General features: G+C 46.6%; 1 long non-coding RNA gene across 1 annotated transcript; it reads left to right on the plus strand.

Annotated features, from left to right (window-relative positions):
• The first annotated feature begins 1,185 nt into the window (after positions 1-1,185).
• On the plus strand, positions 1,186-2,548 carry LOC135572796 (uncharacterized). The gene is made up of 2 exons (XR_010464485.1): positions 1,186-1,547; positions 1,771-2,548. It is a non-coding gene; the product is annotated as an uncharacterized LOC135572796 (long non-coding RNA).
• Positions 2,549-6,751: the final 4,203 nt, after the last annotated feature.

The following is a 6,751-nucleotide window of genomic DNA, read 5'->3' on the forward strand; positions in this document are numbered from 1 at the left end:
AGAATTAACATAGCAGGTTAAGAGGAATAGGTTAAGGTTAGGAAAAGGGTTAGCTAAAATGCAGCAACAAAAATACTTTTGATGTCAATTTAATTCCATGGTGAAATGTGATTTTGCATACTAGTAACATGATTGATGGTGAAATGTGATTTTGCATACTAGTAACATGATTGATAGTGAAATGTCGGAATTGATTTTCGTTTAACGAACCTGTTCGTTCTCACACTTTGTGTAAATCTTTGCATTCACCATCACATGTACTTGAAATTATATTGTGAAATACATTTTCATTATAATGCTATTGAAATTGTACAATTCTTCCAATGTCTCATACCATATACCTTTTTATGAAATTGTGCACATGAATAGATATTAAGTTAACTTTGAATGACCGTAAATGGAACCTTTACAGCCTCAAGTCTTCATTGGAGAACTGTGACCTGTGCTGAGGTACCTGTGCTGAGGTACATCTGCAAGATGGTGGCTGGCAGACTTTAAAAAATACATTCATGTCATATCAATGGCACTAAGCTGTTTTTGTTTTTTTCCTTTTTGTTTGCTGTCACAATTTACCGAACTATAATAATTAATAAGTGATTAATAAGGAGCATCCAGACGTTGCACATAAACTATAATGAAAAAATATAAATGCAACATGTAAAGTTTTTGGTCCCATTTTTCATGAGCTGAAAGAAAAGATCCCAGGAATATTCCATTCGCACAAAAATATAATTTCTCTCATTAAATGCACAAATTTGTTAACATCCCTGTTAGCGAGGGTTTCTCCTTTGCCAAGATAATCCATCCACCTGACCAGTCTGGCATATCAAGAATCTGATTAAACAGCATGATTATTACACAGGTGCACCTTGTGCTGAGGAGTATTCCTGTTTGTAATAAAGCCCTTTTTTGGAGAAAAACTGATTGGCTGTGACCTGGCTCCCAAGTGGGTGGGCCTATGCCCTCCAAGCCCACCGATTGGCTGCGACCCTGCCCAGTCATGTGAAATCCATAGATTAGGGCCTAATTAATTCATTTCAATTGACTGATTTCCTTATATGAACTGTAACTCAGTAAAACCTTTGAAATTGTTGCATGTTGCGTTTATTTTTTGGGGGGGTTTCAGTATAGCGCTTAAGTAGGTTTTTGATCCATTTACTTTTTTATTCTCACTTGACTAGTTTCTTAAGAAGGCAAATTTTACTTGAGTAAATTACAATCTGAGTAATAGTACTTTTGAACTGTTTCCAGTCTGTCTGCAGGTCCGCCAGCTCTACACCACCACCCGGTTAGGCATCTACACAGTTCTGTTTGAGAAGATGACGAGACAGGATGAGACTCCGCCCAACTTCCTCATGAAGGGGTTATGAGTCTGTTGTTTTTAAATCCTTTCAATATTTGTTTATGTGTGTATTGTTGTAATTTAATGGCTGAGGCAACTATATGTGTAATTTAAATATTTCTTATAAAATGCCTTGATTGGCCACCGGAACCTTCGTAGGAACACCTGCCGAGGTCGCTCTGATCAGGATGACCGCTGACGGACGGTGAGCGAGAGGGACTGTGTGTGAGAGTGCGTTTGAGAGAGGGAGAATGTACAGAGCTAAGAGTGAATTGATATGATCTGAAATGATGTCTAATCAATCTAATGATATTTGTTGGTCTGATGTGATTAACATGCAGCTTCCAGACGCTGCACTTGATGAAATTGTTCTTCCAATTATTGATAAACATACACCTGTTAAGAAACTGACTGTTAGAACTGTTAAGGCTCCATGGGTCGATGAGGAAAACGACGGTTGAAAGAGATGGGACAAAAGGCGAATTTAGTCTGTCTGCACATCTGACTGCACATCTGACTGCACATTTAATGATGTGACTAAACTCAACAAAAAGAAGAAGAAACTGTATTATGAAGCCAAGATCAACGATATAAAGAACGATGGAAAAGACAAATTCAACTCCATCTTTCATCTAATCAGATTCATCACAAAACTATTTGATGTTGCAAATTATTTTAAGGATTAGGTCATTGTAAAAGTGGGCAGGAAATGCCATCAACGAACAGTGAGCCATGGTATTCATACATGACAAAACAAATACTGAAGGAAAAACATTGCAAGTTTGAATTTTGTAAAGTATATATTGAAACACCGACGGTAAGGTTTCAATACTGGGGGTGCAGGCTACGCCTCTCCTTATGTCACGAGTCCGACCGAGGGTGTTTCCCCTTCCCGGGCGGGTGGCGCTCGGCGGTCGTCGTCACCGGCCTATTAGCTGCCACTGATTGTTTTTCCTCCCCCTCCTTGTATGTTTAGTGGTAGCACCTGTTCATGTTTAATTAGTTTGTCTTTATTAGACAGCCGGCCCGCCTGGTTGTTGTGCGGGATTATTTCTATGTAACCTTCGGCTCTGTTATTAGAGGTACGTGTTAGTGCCGAGTCGTGATTTGTTCTATTGTACTTTTTGATTCCCTGTGGTTGGGAACGTAACTTTTTGTGAGCACCCTGTGGTGCGTTGGTGCTATTAAAAGACGCACAGCATTGAACTCTGTCTCCTGCATTTGACTCCACACCCACGACACCCGGAGCATTACACCTTACTATAAGTTAAGGATAACTTCATATAATACTGGGGGTGCAGGCTACTCCTCTCCTTACTATAAGTTAAGGATAACTTCATATAATACTGGGGGTGCAGGCTACTCCTCTCCTTACTATAAGTTAAGGATAACTTCATATAATACTAGGGGTGCAGGCTACTCCTCTCCTTACTATAAGTTAAGGATAACTTCATATAATACTAGGGGTGCAGGCTACTCCTCTCCTTACTATAAGTTAAGGATAACTTCATATAATACTAGGGGTGCAGGCTACTCCTCTCCTTACTATAAGTTAAGGATAACTTCATATAGACTGGGGGTGCAGGCTACTCCTCTCCTTACTATAAGTTAAGGATAACTTCATATAATACTAGGGGTGCAGGCTACTCCTCTCCTTACTATAAGTTAAGGATAACTTCATATAACACTGGGGGTGCAGGCTACTCCTCTCCTTACTATAAGTTAAGGATAACTTCATATAATACTAGGGGTGCAGGCTACTCCTCTCCTTACTATAAGTTAAGGATAACTTCATATAATACTAGGGGTGCAGGCTACTCCTCTCCTTACTATAAGTTAAGGATAACTTCATATAATACTAGGGGTGCAGGCTACGCCTCTCCTTACTATAAGTTAAGGATAACTTCATATAATACTGGGGGTGCAGGCTACTCCTCTCCTTACTATAAGTTAAGGATAACTTCATATAATACTAGGGGTGCAGGCTACGCCTCTCCTTACTATAAGTTAAGGATAACTTCATATAATACTAGGGGTGCAGGCTACGCCTCTCCTTACTATAAGTTAAGGATAACTTCATATAATACTAGGGGTGCAGGCTACGCCTCTCCTTACTATCAGTTAAGGATAACTTCATATAGACTGGGGGTGCAGGCTACTCCTCTCCTTACTATAAGTTAAGGATAACTTCATATAATACTAGGGGTGCAGGCTACTCCTCTCCTTACTATCAGTTAAGGATAACTTCATATAATACTAGGGGTGCAGGCTACTCCTCTCCTTACTATCAGTTAAGGATAACTTCATATAATACTAGGGGTGCAGGCTACTCCTCTCCTTACTATCAGTTAAGGATAACTTCATATAATACTAGGGGTGCAGGCTACTCCTCTCCTTACTATCAGTTAAGGATAACTTCATATAGACTGGGGGTGCAGGCTACGCCTCTCCTTACTATAAGTTAAGGATAACTTCATATAATACTAGGGGTGCAGGCTACTCCTCTCCTTACTATAAGTTAAGGATAACTTCATATAATACTAGGGGTGCAGGCTACGCCTCTCCTTACTATAAGTTAAGGATAACTTCATATAATACTAGGGGTGCAGGCTACTCCTCTCCTTACTATCAGTTAAGGATAACTTCATATAGACTGGGGGTGCAGGCTACTCCTCTCCTTACTATAAGTTAAGGATAACTTCATATAATACTGGGGGTGCAGGCTACTCCTCTCCTTACTATCAGTTAAGGATAACTTCATATAATACTGGGGGTGCAGGCTACGCCTCTCCTTATGCTATGCATTTGGTTTGCTAACTTGCTAGCTAAGGGGTTAGATGTCTAGATCAAGCTTCTTGGTTACAACAGACACATGCAATCCCCTCCTTGATCAAGATCCCTGTTGCCTAAATTGAGGTAGCCTAGGGGGACAGGTAGACTAGGTGTGAGGTAGCCTAGGGGGACAGGTAGACTAGGTGTGAGGTAGCCTAGGGGGCAGGTAGACTAGGTGTGAGGTAGCCTAGGGGACAGGTAGACTAGGTGTGAGGTAGCCTAGGGGGCAGGTAGACTAGGTGTGAGGTAGCCTTGGGGGACAGGTAGACAAGGTGTGAGGTAGCCTAAGGGGGCAGGTAGACTAGGTGTGAGGTAGCCTTGGGGGACAGGTAGACTAGGTGTGAGGTAGCCTAAGGGGGCAGGTAGACTAGGTGTGAGGTAGCCTAAGGGGGACAGGTAGACTAGGTGTGAGGTAGCCTTGGGGGACAGGTAGACTAGGTGTGAGGTAGCCTAAGGGGGCAGGTAGACTAGGTGTGAGGTAGCCTAGGGGGACAGGTAGATTAGGTGTGAGGTAGCCTAGGGGGGCAGGTAGACTAGGTGTGAGGTAGCCTAAGGGGGCAGGTAGACTAGGTGTGAGGTAGCCTAGGGGGACAGGTAGACTAGGTGTGAGGTAGCCTAGGGGGGCAGGTAGACTAGGTGTGAGGTAGCCTAAGGGGGCAGGTAGACTAGGTGTGAGGTAGCCTAAGGCGGACAGGTAGACTAGGTGTGAGGTAGCCTTGGGGGACAGGTAGACTAGGTGTGAGGTAGCCTAAGGGGGCAGGTAGACTAGGTGTGAGGTAGCCTAGGGGGACAGGTAGACTAGGTGTGAGGTAGCCTAGGGGGGCAGGTAGACTAGGTGTGAGGTAGCCTAAGGGGGCAGGTAGACTAGGTGTGAGGTAGCCTAGGGGGACAGGTAGACTAGGTGTGAGGTAGCCTAGGGGGCAGGTAGACTAGGTGTGAGGTAGCCTAAGGGGGCAGGTAGACTAGGTGTGAGGTAGCCTAGGGGGCAGGTAGACTAGGTGTGAGGTAGCCTAGCGGGGCAGGTAGACTAGGTGTGAGGTAGCCTAGGGGGCAGGTAGACTAGGTGTGAGGTAGCCTAGGGGGACAGGTAGACTAGGTGTGAGGTAGCCTAGGGGGCAGGTAGACTAGGTGTGAGGTAGCCTAAGGGGCAGGTAGACTAGGTGTGAGGTAGCCTAAGGGGGCAGGTAGACTAGGTGTGAGGTAGCCTAGGGGGACAGGTAGAATAGGTGTGAGGTAGCCTAGGGGGCAGGTAGACTAGGCGTGAGGTAGCCTTGGGGAACAGGTAGACTAGGTGTGAGGTAGCCTAGGGAGGCAGGTAGACTAGGTGTGAGGTAGCCTAGGGGACAGGTAGACTAGGTGTGAGGTAGCCTAAGGGGGCAGGTAGACTAGGTGTGAGGTAGCCTAGGGGGGCAGGTAGACTAGGTGTGAGGTAGCCTAGGGGGACAGGTAGACTAGGTGTGAGGTAGCCTAGGGGGCAGGTAGACTAGGTGTGAGGTAGCCTAGGGGGACAGGTAGACTAGGTGTGAGGTAGCCTAGGGGGCAGGTAGACTAGGTGTGAGGTAGCCTAGGGGGACAGGTAGACTAGGTGTGAGGTATCCTAGGGGGCAGGTAGACTAGGTGTGAGGTAGCCTAAGGGGGCAGGTAGACTAGGTGTGAGGTAGCCTAGGGGGCAGGTAGACTAGGTGTGAGGTAGCCTAAGGGGGCAGGTAGACTAGGTGTGAGGTAGCCTAGGGGGGCAGGTAGACTAGGTGTGAGGTAGCCTAGGGGGACAGGTAGACTAGGGGGGCAGGTAGACTAGGTGTGAGGTAGCCTAGGGGGGCAGGTAGACTAGGTGTGAGGTAGCCTAAGGGGGCAGGTAGATTAGGTGTGAGGTAGCCTAGGGGGACAGGTAGACTAGGTGTGAGGTAACCTAGAGGGGCAGGTAGACTAGGTGTGAGGTAGCCTAAGAGGGCAGGTAGACTAGGTGTGAGGTAGCCTAGGGGGACAGGTAGACTAGGTGTGAGGTAGCCTAAGGGGGCAGGTAGACTGACTAGGTGTGAGGTAGCCTAGGGGACAGGTAGACTAGGTGTGAGGTAGCCTAGGGGGCAGGTAGACTAGGTGTGAGGTAGCCTAAGGGGGCAGGTAGACTGACTAGGTGTGAGGTAGCCTAGGGGGACAGGTAGACTAGGTGTGAGGTAGCCTAAGGGGGCAGGTAGACTGACTAGGTGTGAGGTAGCCTAGGGGGACAGGTAGACTAGGTGTGAGGTAGCCTAAGGGGCAGGTAGACTAGGTGTGAGGTAGCCTAGGGGGCACGTAGACTGACTAGGTGTGAGGTAGCCTAGGGGGCAGGTAGACTAGGTGTGAGGTAGCCTAAGGGGGCAGGTAGACTAGGTGTGAGGTAGCCTAGGGGGCAGGTAGACTAGGTGTGTGGTTGCCTAGGGGGCAGGTAGACTAGGTGTGAGGTAGCCTAAGGGGGCAGGTAGACTAGGTGTGAGGTAGCCTAGGGGGCAGGTAGACTAGGTGTGAGGTAGCCTAAGGGGGCAGGTAGACTAGGTGTGAGGTAGCCTAAGGGGCAGGTAGACTAGGTGTGAGGTAGCC

Source organism: Oncorhynchus nerka, linkage group LG8 (genome assembly GCF_034236695.1).
Source record: "Oncorhynchus nerka isolate Pitt River linkage group LG8, Oner_Uvic_2.0, whole genome shotgun sequence".
Lineage (NCBI taxonomy): Eukaryota > Metazoa > Chordata > Actinopteri > Salmoniformes > Salmonidae > Oncorhynchus > Oncorhynchus nerka.